Here is a 13,532-nt window from a genome sequence, read left to right on the forward strand (position 1 = left end):
ACTTTGTCAGTATCCTGGTCAAACCCAAAGTATACTGTGATAGTTTGAATGGAATTGGCCCCTATAATCTCATAGGGAGTGGCACTATTAGGAGGTGTGGTTTTGTACGAATGGGTATGGCCTTGTTGGAGGAAGTGTGTCACTATGAGGATGGGATTTGAGGTTTCCTATGATCAAGGTACTGGCCAGTGTCTCAGTCTATTTTCTGTTGGCTGAAAGATGTAGGACTGTAAGCTATTCCTCTAGAACTACATCTGCCTGCATGCTGCCATGCTTCCCATCATGATGATAATGGACTGAACCTCTGAAACTGTAAGAAGCCACCCCAATTAAATGTTTTCCTTATAAGAGGTCATGGTGTCTCTTCACAGCAATAAAAACCTTAACTAAGACATATATTAAATGTATATTTTCCACAATTTGTTTCTCAGATACCTGCCAAGATATGATGAGTGCAGTACCTATGGTAGTTAAAAGCATATGTGGTAGGTATTGAGCTAAGCACTGCTGTGAGCTTAAATCACAGCAAAAGACATCTGATCATCCTTTATAGAGGAAAGGAATGGTGGTGACCATCCAATTAAAAGGACTTTGCTCCTGAAGTTCAGGGAAGAACTGCTTGCATCCATAAAAATTCAAGAAACCATGGGTTCATGCTTTCATGTATAGAGGAAACTTGTTTCACCTAGGAAGACTGAGTGATTTTATTGTATCTATTTATCATTTTTGTCGAACTCCAAGCTAGCAGTGAACCTATGATGTATTTTACAGTTGTCCAATCAAGAAAGGATGGATTCTCCTGAAAATACTAAATGTTAACCTTAAATTAATTAAAACATTCTGATAGAGTTTAAGTGGCTCTTAGCAATCATCATGGTCAAGGGAATGAGCAAGTATGTTAGTATAGAAAATTATACTCTGAAACACATTTTTCAATATCTGTTTTTCAGCTTCTATTCGAGAGAACACAGTGATACAACAAAGAAATATGCCAATAGTCAAGTGAGTGAGAAAGTCAGCATAGCCCAGTATCAACTATTTCATCTTCAATAACTATAGAAATGACACTGATACATTTAGTAAATGTTCCATAATATGTCTTTCAAAGGCAGGCCAACACATCTCAGTGAGCTACAAAAGGCTTCAAGTAGAACATGTCTTATATGTAGGTAAGTACTCACATGGAATAAAACCCTAACAGGGCAGCTGATCTCCATATGCATAAATAAATGATGATGGTGTCCCTAACATTTCTTCTCAGTACAGTTTTCTTAAGAAATGATGGACAGTGCAGGGTGGGCTCCCTCTCATAGCATGTGTATCAAGCAGGACTAGTCATTGGTTGACCATTCCCATAATTTCTGAGCCAGCATATTTTTTTTACCCTAGCATATCGTGTAGATGGGGCAAATTGTAGGTCAAAGGTTATGTGGCTGGTTTAGGCTCCCAAACCCTCCACTGGAAGTCCTGCCTGGCTACAGAAGATGGCTGGTTCAGGCTCCATATCCTCCATGGCTAGGAGTCTTAGCCAGGGTCACTCTCACAGATTGCCGGGAGTTTCCATTGCATTAGGTTTCTAGCTCATCCCGGAGATGCCCTTGATATACATGGGAGGCTTGCCCTTTTCTGAAGAGAAAGGAGGAGGAGTGGACTGGGGGGTGGAGGAAGAGGGGAGGTTGGGGTAGGGACTCGGAGTTGAGGAGAGGGAAACTAATAGGGCTGGGAAAAATAATTCTTAAAAATAAATTTTAAAATGATCTGTCAAAATACTAGTAATAAAGATTGACCCCACTCAGCCTCAAAAAAGAAAGGAAGGAAGGAAGGAAGGAAAAGAAAGAAAGAAAGAAATGGTGGACAGTCTTAGCAGTTCTAATAGTCATGAGTTTATTTTAGTAATATATTTATATTGAACTGAGAATGATAATCTTGATTTGATAATAATCCATTATCATTACTATAACTACTAGCCAAGTGTTAGTCAGCAGTTGATGCCCAGTCACAACAAATGCTCACCCTGGACAATGACCTAGAATTAATCTAAGAATTAAGATAGAATTGAATTCTTCCTTAACAATGTTTGTAGACAAACTAATAGCTTGGTGTTCTGGTTATATTCTAAAGTATAAGGTGTTTTTGTTTTTGTTTTCTTTTCAGCTTTTAGGAACTTTATTTACCTTCCACCTTTCCCCCCTTTGCTCAGTTGTCTGCAGAGCAGCTCAGGACCACTCAGTGGCCCCAACCCTCTCAGCGGCCTGCACCATGGGAGCTGCTGACCAGTCCTCAGTGGCTGTCTGGGCACTCAAGTCTTCAGCACGTAACTGCTAGATGGGTGCAGAGGGCACCTGCACATGCTGAGTGAGACCAGTCTGCCACCTCTGGCTGAGCAGCAGTGACCTCGGGATCCCTGAAATTCCTCCTTGGCCCAGCCTTCTCAGCAGCAGCCTGCTCCTCCTTCTCAGCCTCCTCAGGGTCTCTGTAGAAATAAAGATCAGGTACGCAGAGTACTTCCCGGGCCAGCATCCACCACATCAGGCCCACTGAGTGAGCTCCCTTGTTGTGTGGATGGCAATGTCCACGTGTCACAGAGGAGAGTCTGTGTTACACAGCGCAATGTTGGACAGTTGATGTAACATGCCTCTGAGAGGCTGGGGGTCAATCCTGGTATCAGTCACCACTAGAAGCCATGGCTTCCTGAAGGCTGCTTGGGTCGGGTTAGCGAATGTCCCGGGCACGAAGTGGCCAGCAATTGGAGTGGCTCCGGTGGCAGCGGCAAACTTCAGCTGGGCTCGCTTCACGCCTGAAGAGGACCTGGGAGAAGCTGCTGCTTGCTGCTTTGACTCTTGTTGCCAGGTCCTCTCCAGATTCATGATGTAGATGCCATCAATTTTCCCTTTGTGGATGTACTGCTCATCTGAAAGTCGACGTTGGTGCCACGTAAGTGGGTTCCTGTGGCAAGGAACTGAGGATATCCTCCTCCTTCATCTGCAGGACATCAAGGGCTCCGGACATTGTGTAAGTTTCCCCTTAAGTTACCATGGGAATCAAAAACAACGCCATATAGATGCATCCCTGGGCAGTGTGGAGAGCTCTAAAACATAGTTTTGCATGTTATTTTTCTCTTCAGGGGAATAGAATAATCCAGAGAGACCTGTTGATTGAATCCTGATAATAACCAGGTATTATCAGATAAGTGATACTACATTGTACATCATCACTCCTTCAGTATCCCACTAGATCAGAATGTGTCCCTAATCTGTTGTTGTCATATTTTTATAGGTGTTCTCTTTGGCCTTTATTAATAAACAGGTAAAAGATTCTATCATGTGTGATTCATTGATACTTATTTTAAAATGTACCTTGGATGAATATTTTGGAAGCCATTTTATTTTCCCCTCATTTGGAGTTTATATGGTTCAAATAATATCTCCTTTACTGTTTCTCATTAAGCATCAGTTTCATAACTTTGAGGACTGATGGTGTGTATTTAATACTTGAATTGGTACAGGCTTAAGTGAATACCAAAATAACTTTCTAGTGCCTATATCTGTAATTTTTACAGTGGAACTTTGGGTAGTAGTCCCTCAGGATATTAAGAAATCTATTTTAAGGTTTTGCAGTAGGTCTGCAAATTTCCAGAGCGTATAACTGGGTCTTGAAATGATGCAGTCTCCTTGGGAATTTTTAGTTGTATTGGTAGAAAGAGGCTTGCACACATATATTTTCCAAAATGTGTTTTTCAAAGACAGGCCAAGACATCGGAGCGAGACAATGAATGCCAAGTAGAACATAGCTGGGATATGTATATCTGCATATACATAGGAAGTGCTGATATTGTACCTTTCCTTTCTTGGCACTATGCTTCTGTTGCTACTGCTCAGGTAAGAAATGATGGAGCCCTCAGCAGTTGTGACGCTGTATAACTATGATAGCACACTCTTTTATGTAATAGAAAAAGTTCATATTGAACTTTAATGTCAGTGGGATGGTTCTATACAAGTGTGTTGTTGCTATGCAACTCCAAGCCTATTAGCTTCCCTGAAAATATTGCAAAGCTTGAATTTATCTACTGTCTATGTAGAGTTAAAGTGTCTCTTAATAATTATGGGTAAGGACATGGGCTTGTGTCCTATAGGACTGTAATCTGAAATACATTTTCATGGCTTTTGTTTTTCATATCCTCTTTAAACAAGTTCAATGACAACTGAAAATATCATTAGCAGAGCTTATTAGTAGCCAGGTAAGTGACACAGAGCAGACCTTCTGATCTTCAATATTCAGGCAGATGAAGTATTTATTTATTTATTTTAATTTTATAATTTAATTTAATTTTACATATCAGCCATGGATTCCCTTGTTCTCCTCCCTCCCGCGCCCCCCACGTTCCCCCCAGCCCACCCCACATTCCCATCTCCTCCAGGGCAAAGCCTCCCCTGAGGATTGAGTTCAACCTGGTAGATTCAGTTCAGGCATGTCCAGTCCCCTCCTCCCAGGCTGAGCCAAGTGTCCCTGCATAAGCCCCAACTGGATCAGGCCCTCTGGATAAGTGAGACAGTTGATTAGCTTGATCTGTTTGGGAGGCATCCAGGCCCTGGGACCGGGACCTGTCCTCAGTGCATGAGCTGGCTGTTTGGAACCTGAGGCTTATACAGATGAAGTATTGTGTAACCCAGTGTTGCCTTGTTTTTGTAGGTATCCCGTGAGACTCTTACCTAGTATTTAGGTATGTAATAATACCACATTCACCCACTAGAAGCATATTTATTTTTAGTTATATCTTTGGTGAGTGTTTCTAGCATTCTTATATTCCCCCCCCACACACACCTTTTTTGCATGTATGCATTTATTACTTTGGAGGTTATCTTTGAGACAGTTTATTACTCTGTAGCACAAACTGGCCTGGAATTCACTGTATAGACCAGGCTTGCCTCAACCTTGTGGCAGTTTCCAGCTTCCTAAATGCTGGGGTTGCAGGCATGAGCTATCATGTCTGGCCATGTGTGTGCATTTAAAATAGAAACATGTCTCATATGATTAGTAATTGTCAGATTTTATCATGTCCTTGTTGACACATAATACATATTTAGTAGCATAAGTGAGGCATAAACAGGGGACAGATATTGTTACTGTGGCATATTGACCTGTAGTTTTACAGTTATCCTCTGAAGAAAATAAACGTGCTCTTACATGTCTTTGTCTTTGAAACTTTGTGATCATGCAGGCATTGTAGATTACTACTTAAAGATATATTGGCCTTAGGAATTTTCATATATATGTATATAGAGAGGGGGATATTGAACTCTTTTTTTTATATTATTCTCAGTTATGTCAAGACATTAGAGTGAGCTACAAATATCACCAAGTAGACCATTGCTGATATCCAAGTAAGTGCTGATGTGTGCCTAAATCGAATCTGAATACAACTAATTATCAAATACATAAGTAAGCAATCATGGTGTCTCTAATCCTTTTTATGTCCTTCTTATCAGGTGTTCAAATAAGAAAATTTGGATTCAAGTAACATAGGCTATCCACAGAAACCAGTAAGATACAGAGAGACCATTCGGTGTGGGGCTTAAGAGGGCCATAATAGGACACAGGTGATACGAAATGAGCAATGGAATAAAAGAGAATGGACTCCAACTAGGGAAGGAAAAGGGAGATCAATAAGAGAAGGAGGAAGTGCGGACAGATATCAGGATTGTGTGATAGTCTCAAGGAATCATTATAATTACCTAAAATTATACACAAAATGTATGTTACATATATATCACATCTATGCATGTACATATATACATGTGTATGTATATGTCATATATATGTGCATATATATATATATATATATATATATATATATAATCTTAAAGGAAGTTAAACCACTTGAGCTGAGAGTGCTCCCTACAGGAACCATAGACTAACAAAAATTCCAATACCAGGTACGAGAAACCTCTCAAATAGTTAGTCACAGTAGTCCAAGTGACTCCCAAAACATTGTAGAGTATTGTCTGCCATGGTAGTGCATGCCTTTGACTCCAGCAGGGTCAGGAAGATTTCTGTGAGTTTGAAGCCATATATATACATACAGACATATATATAAATTCATTGTAGCCTTTGGTTGCTTCTCAGGGATTAAGGGCAGGCTACTATTGTTAAAGACTCCATAAACTTAAGACACACGATTTAGATGTTTTGAACTTGGTCTGACCTAAAAGTCTGCAGTCCACCTTCCATGGTTCCAGAAAATATTACTCAAGCAAGCTGTCAAGGGAAGGATGAAATTAAACAGCTCTATCTAGCTGCAATCTATGAACCACAATAATGGCCATCATGACAAGATACATGTAAAGGTACAGTAAGTGGTACTCACATGTTAGTGGCAACCAACAGCTGTGTATTTGGACTTAGGAGGGAAATCATGCTTGGTACTGGAAACCTAGCCATCTTCCCAGAGCTGGTGAGACCATGGACCTTAGAAAAGAATCTACTACCACTAATTGCTAGACCAGCACAATTCCTTACTATATTTTAAATCTTATCCTTACACTCATAGATAAATGTAACTACCACCCCTCATCAACGAAGCCTCTCTTTACAGTAAATAGAGACCATCATAGAAAACCACAACTGGAAACAATGCAGAGATTAACAAATTGAGGAGAGTCCAACTGCAAAGGGTACATCTACATGTCAGATCCTGCATCTGTGGCTCAGGGGACAACACGGAAGAGAGGGGAAGAAAGATTTGAGTCAGAATACCAGAAGTCTGCGCTGAAACAGTATCTTCTAGTAATGGATGCATAAACAAAACTATAACAGTGGCAATATTGATGGACGTACTAATGTGGAAGGAAAAGACTTTTGTAAGGTTGCACCCCAGACAGAGATCTACAGGCAACTAATAATTACTGAGAGAAAAAGAATTAGTGTCTCCCAGGGGTGAGCCCCTTATTGGTTGTCCAATATAAAGTGCTCAAACTTGAAACCATATGCATACCAACCACAAAAGCAGACTCACCGTGTGTGTGTGTGTGTGTGTGTGTGTGTGTGTGTGTGTGTGTGTGTGTGTGTGTTTGTCCGGTATATATATATATATATATATATATATATATATATATATATACCAGTAATAAAGAAAAAAGATAAAAGATTATCAACTTGAGAGTGGAATGAGAGCAGGGAGGGCATAGAGAAAGGGTAACTTGGAAGGAGCTGTAGGGAAGAAAAGGGGGGAAATAATATAATTCTATTTCAATAAAAACATTTTTTAAAAAGGACAGAAATGGTAGAACTCTCAGCAATCTTGTTGATTACATTTTTATATTGTGCAAAGATTTATGTTGAATCTGTGAGTGTTGAGGCATTGATTGCATTCTGGTTCATTGTCATTTTATGAACCTATTAACCCATCAATAAGCATAGTATAATGAACAGATCTCCAATCAAGGAAGAATAGACTCTCCTCAAGTTAACCTAGCTCTTCAGATAAATTTGGAGTATCCATTAGCCATGATGGTGGGGCAAGGGAATAAGTGTGTGTCCTGGCAGAGTAAGCTATGTTCTCAGATAAAATTTGTATCATTAGTTTCAAATTCCCTTCAAGAAAACATCATTTTCCAAAAAAGATTATTGTTAGGTCTTACTAATAACCTGGTGAGTATGTTATTGATCATAACGTACTGTAGACTATCTGATCTTCAATATACATACAAAGAGAATGTATTGAAATGGTGTTTATCTGTTCTTTTTGTAGTAATCCTGTGAATGACTTGACTAGGTCACAAGTAGAAGATGGTAACTCCACTCATTAGAGATCTTCTTACTTTCAAATATACATCTCATAAGCTCTTCTAGCTGATCTTGTATTTCGTCCTCTTTTGGTATGAATGCCATAAGAACATACAGTTGCCTAGTGCTACTGGAAGACATCAGATTTTATATCCTTGCTTATAGATAATGTATATCATCCACATTTAATTAAATTATGTTCCAAGATATTTATATAGTGACCATCATTGTGGTATCAACCATCGAATCTCTTCAGGTATCTTCTCAAAATAATAAGCTTTTTGTCCATAGAGATCTGGGACTATGCAGGGAGTGGAGTGACTTAACCTGGGAATTTGGTAGATATACATATAAAACAAGATGTGGATGAATAGGTTTGTCACAAAGTATTTTTCAGAGTCCAGTTAAGATATTACAGTCAGGCAATGAAGGTCAAATAGTATATTGGCTAAGTGCATATAAGTACAGATGTGGTATGTAATCTTCATATACATAGACATGTGATAAGGGTAGTTTAACCCTTCCCTCTTCTTTTTTCTTTTTGAGACAGAATCTCACTATGCAGGCCAAGCTGACCTGGAACTTGTAATGTAGCCTAGGATGAACTCTAGGTTGTGATCATCTTGCCTACTTCAGGATCTTGGTTGTTGACAGAAAGTGGACAGGAATCCAGGTAAAGCAACTTGTATCCTGAAGCATATTTTTTTCCTTTTTCCTTTGGTTCCTCTTAAGGGAAAATCCACAGAAATATTGATAAAAATCTTTCCAGAAAAGAGGTAAACAAGAAAACGATCACAGCACAGCAAAGACTGCCCAACCTTCAAAATTCCATTAGAGTGTGTGCCTAGCCAGTGTTGCTCTGCTTTATTAAAATTTCATTTCATTTTTGTAGAACTCATGAAAACTGAAAGAATGAAAGTGCCCTGTTTCATCATTCTGGACTAATCATCTGGGGTGTAAGCATGAAATATTTCTTTTACCCTGGTGGTTATAAATGAAACCATGCTACTATGCCTAGGAACTTTGAGATTTCGTTGACTTCTTATTGACATATGACATAAATTTAATAATCACAGTGCTAGAAACATACTCAAGATTTCGGGTGACTTTTTTACTGCCCTTCAATGTGAATTTAACTGTAGAATTTTCTTAGCTATCTTCTGAAGTGAGCAATAGTTATCTATGGGGATTTGTCTTTAAATATCCAGATAGCATACATGGTTCTGAAATAATAAAATGACTTAGGGAGCATGCAGTGGTTCTAGTAAAGTGAAACATCTACCAGTGAGTATTCCACATTGTGTTTCTTTAGAGACAAGTCAGATCCTCATGGTGAGCCAGGAAATGTCATGAAACAGAACACTGCTAATAATATCCAGGGAAGTACTTAGGAGTCCGAAAACACATTGACTGACTGATATATCATATATATATGTTAGTGGTGGTGGCATACTTTTATTGCCACCATGCATCTGTTGCATGACTTTTATTTTTACATTCCTTTCAAAAGAGTAGAGTGACCCTGAAAAGGGTTGATGGAACCTTGTTAATTTTTAGGTAATGGTGAAGTATATACCACAGCACAAACCATGTGATCTTAAATATCAAGGTAGGTGTTGCAGTATCTAGGTTTATGAGAAGTAGGTGCCAAGAGTGGTATCATTACATTTCTTTTTGCATCTTTCTGGAATTCTTTTTGTTGTGCACATCTGGGAGTGGAACATTAAGACCATACTTTTAAATGTGTATATTAGAAGTGTTTCTGGCAGACTTACATTTCACCCTGTGTTTTACACTTTTATTATTAAAACCTGACTACATCCCTAACAACCCTACTAACATCATATTCATGCATGCTTGCCATCAAGCAATGTCTTTTATGCATATAATGGCAGAACCATACCCACAGGTATAGGTTATGTTCATGGGCTTCATCCCAGTGAAATGTAGTGTGTTCTTTTTGCAGGCATTCTCTCAAAGAAGTAAGAGATCTTATGAGGAGATTTCTCATGCTTTGAATTCTGCACGTTTCCACAGGGCAAGAACTGACGCCGTGACCTTGGAGATCACATATGCAACATGGTGTTTTCATGATGTTTATTTGTAACACGGGTCAGAACATCACAGTGAGACAGACAGTGTTGTCAAAAGGAACACGTCTAGTATCCAGGTCAGTGCTGCTGTAGGCCTTCATCACATAATGCAGTGGTTCTCAGCCTTCCTAATGCTGTGACCCTGTTAGTACAGTTCCTCATGTTGTGACCCCCCCATCCATACAATTATTTAGTTGCTACTTCATAACTGTAATCTTGCCACTGTTATGAATCATAATGTAGATATCTATGTTTTCCTGTTGCCCTAGGCAACCCCTGTGAAAGGGTCATTTGACCCCCATGTTGAGAATAACTGACAAAACAGAACATCATATATTCATATACACAGGTAGGTGAGTATGGTACACTCTGTCCTTCTTGTCACTTTGATTTAATTGTTGCTGCTCAGCCAAGAAATATTGGCATGCTTAACAGTTCTCAAGACTATGAATGCACACTTTTTCTAGAGTAAGAAAATGTACAATGTGTCTACATGTGTTGAGTGATTGGGTGTGTAGCTGGTAGTAGTCATTGCTATGGAACTGCTTGTACATCAGTAAAAGCTGGCTGTGTTGCAAGTATCTACTAGAAAAGGACAGTTTGTCCTTATAAGACCTTTTCTAGGGTAAAGATGGGAGATATTGCTCCAGTCACTCATCATATATCATCATATTTTCAGATGAATGATTTGATCAGTGATTTGGAGACTCACATGTGTCCCTGTCATTGTAACCTATGCAGATAGCACTAACATCTGTTTCCTGTGACTAGTAGGCCTCGGTTTTTATTGTATCTTTGTTGACTGGTCATGTGTGTTTAATGTTTATAAGGGTAGAAAATAAATAAGGATACTGTAACTTTCATAGGATATATCACTGAGACACTCACCATGGAATTTTAGCACATATTCCCCACATAGACTAGGAGTTCCATTGGAATGATTTATCCTTGGAAGTTTGCAAGTATCCAGGTTCTGTGGATGTGTCCTAAAAATGATGGTATGTGTTATGGATTTTTAATTCCAGATAGAATGATAAATATACCAAATGGTTTTGTTAGGATGTGTTTTTCATAGTAAGCTGAGAAAGATTGTAAAGTTGCATACTGCAAATATCAAAGTAAGTGCCAAATTTGGCCTGTTCACAGAATGAAAGAGAAGTTTCCTGTGCTTGGGTAAGTATTGGTGATATCTGTAACACTTTTTGTAAATGTGCACTTGTAGCAGGTGCTCAGGTACAAAATAATGTTGTCCTTAGGAATCCTAATGAAGAAAAGTTTGTATTATATGGTCAAGAAAATTAATGTTGATCATGTAAGAATTAAGGGATTTATATTGCCTGGTTCTTTTCATCAATGTTTTTTTTTTTTTATTTTACCTTGAGCTTAGTTATAAATTTTGCATAGTTTGCAGGTACACAGTCAATAAAGGATAGAACCTCCTGACAATACATGTACATCAAATTCATCCAAGTATCCAGATTAAATTAGTGTGTTCTTTAACAATTGTAGTAGTCAAGATAGTGGGTAGATATCTTCCTCCTCTTCTCCTCCTCTTCTGCTGCTTCTCCTCTTCCTCTCCTCTTCTCTTTATGCCCTCCTTCCCCTCCTCTTCTTCTCTTCTCCTCCATTCATCTTCCTTCTCTCCTCTTTTTCCTCCTCTTCATCTCCCATTTTCCTCTCCTCCTCCATCTTCTTCCTCCCCTCCTCCTCCTTTTTTATGAGACAAGTTCTTACTATCAGAATAGTATTGAACTCTCTCTGTAGCCCAGGTAGAAGCTGAATTGTGTTGTTCCAGCCTCATCTTACAGAGTAGCTAAAATGATATGCCTGTATCACATAGCTTTACCCATATTGTTTATTGTCTGAGAGATTCTCTTAGGTCGAACAAAGTGATTGTTGAAAGAACATTGACCTTGATCCTGACCAGGCAAATGATTGTATGAAGATATTACAATATAGACCACATGATCTTCAATATTCAGGTACATGAGAAGGGTATACCTAACTTGGATTTGTCATGCTGTGACTTTTCAGCAAGTACTCTATTACCTTCTTTGCCTTATGTGTGTGCATGAAAGTCCTTAAAGACTTTAATACTTTCAGATATACTTTATAAATCTTAAAGGAATCAGATATGTTAGCAGTATTTTTGGCGTGAATTCTTTTCATGCACTCCTGAAGTTAATATTCTTACTGGTAGAGGTATGCTTTGATTTCTATATAATTTTCATTGTGCTACCATGGCAATATCGATGGTAGCATTTTAAGGGGTATTCTCTCTTAGGAGAATAAGAATTTGGCCATGTCTGGCTATTTGCAACTTTTCAGGTAAGGCAAATGGACCTAAAAGTGACTCAGTGAATAGGTGATATATCTAAGTGGGTTTCCTTGATGTGTTTTTCAGTGACAGGTCAAAACCTCACAGTGCCTCAAAGAGATATGCAAGAGTGTACTTTCTCATAATAGGTAAGTCACATTATGATTGGGAATCACTGCCCAGGGTACTGGTTATCATCTACACAGATAAGTGATCATGATATCCCTTAACTCTACTTTTCTTTACAGCATATGTGTCCTGCAGATGTTTGGATAAGAAGTCATAGAGTCTTTAGCAAATCTCATGATCATGATTTCATATATGTTCCTGTCATTCGTGTTGAACCTGTGAATGTTAAGAACTTGATTGTATCAGGGTTCACTGTCATTTTCACTGACTTGTCAGACTAAGTTAAGCACCATTTTTTGTAGTCTTTAGGTCAAGAATGTATGGGCACTTCTGAATTGTGGTCAAATTGCAAGTCATTCAAGTATCTAAGTGCAGTTGAATGGTTCCTCCATAATAGTTGTGGGCAAAGGAATGTGAATGAGTCCTTGTAAAGTGGATACAGACACACATTTTCCCCTTTTTATAACTAAAAAAAATTCATACAAGATATCAAAGTGAGCTAAAGGAGGTTACTAAGTGGATCACTGATGGTTTCAAGGTACGTGCTGGAGTTGACCTCTTTACAAAGCAGGATATCAGATTCTCCTCTTTCTTCAAAAGTGTTGATAATGTTACCAGTCATTTTTCATAACCACACATTTGTGATGGATATTCAGGTACAAATTATTTTGGTCCTTAGAAACCTACTGAAGAGAAGTTTACATGATTTACACAGGAGAAAATGAATGTTAAATCTCTGTAAATTGATTTTTTCTTGGTTCTTTGTTGTAGATCTTGACTTTGAGCCAAGTTGTAAGCCTTGTATGTTTTGCAGATCCCGAGCAAAGAAAGGATGGTCTTTCTTCACATTATGTGCACCTTTTCTTCATACTGGTCTCAAACTCACAGAGATCTGTCTGCCTCTGCCGCCCAGGAGCTGGGATTAAAGGTGTGCAGCATCATGTCCATATATCCACAGCCCACATTTTTTTATTTTACTTTTTATTCCAAAAAAAGGGTCTTACTGTGTTGGTTAGGCTGGCCTTGAACTCTCTCTGTAGCCTAGTCAGGCCTTGAACTTGTGATCCTCTTATTTTTTTTCCCAGTTTTTCAAGACAGGGTGTCTTTGTGCAACAATCCTGGTTGTTCTGAAACTCACTTTGTAGACTAGACTGGCCTCAAACTCAAAGATTTCCCTGCCTCTGCCAAAGGTGTGCACTGCCACCACCCAA

The 13,532-nt window shown here is 38.8% G+C and overlaps 1 pseudogene; it reads right to left on the reverse strand.

The window, feature by feature from the left end:
• Positions 1–2,216: 2,216 nt before the first annotated feature.
• Positions 2,217–3,009, reverse strand: LOC114702923 (annotated as a pseudogene).
• Positions 3,010–13,532: the final 10,523 nt, after the last annotated feature.

This window comes from Peromyscus leucopus, chromosome X (genome assembly GCF_004664715.2).
Source record: "Peromyscus leucopus breed LL Stock chromosome X, UCI_PerLeu_2.1, whole genome shotgun sequence".
Lineage (NCBI taxonomy): Eukaryota > Metazoa > Chordata > Mammalia > Rodentia > Cricetidae > Peromyscus > Peromyscus leucopus.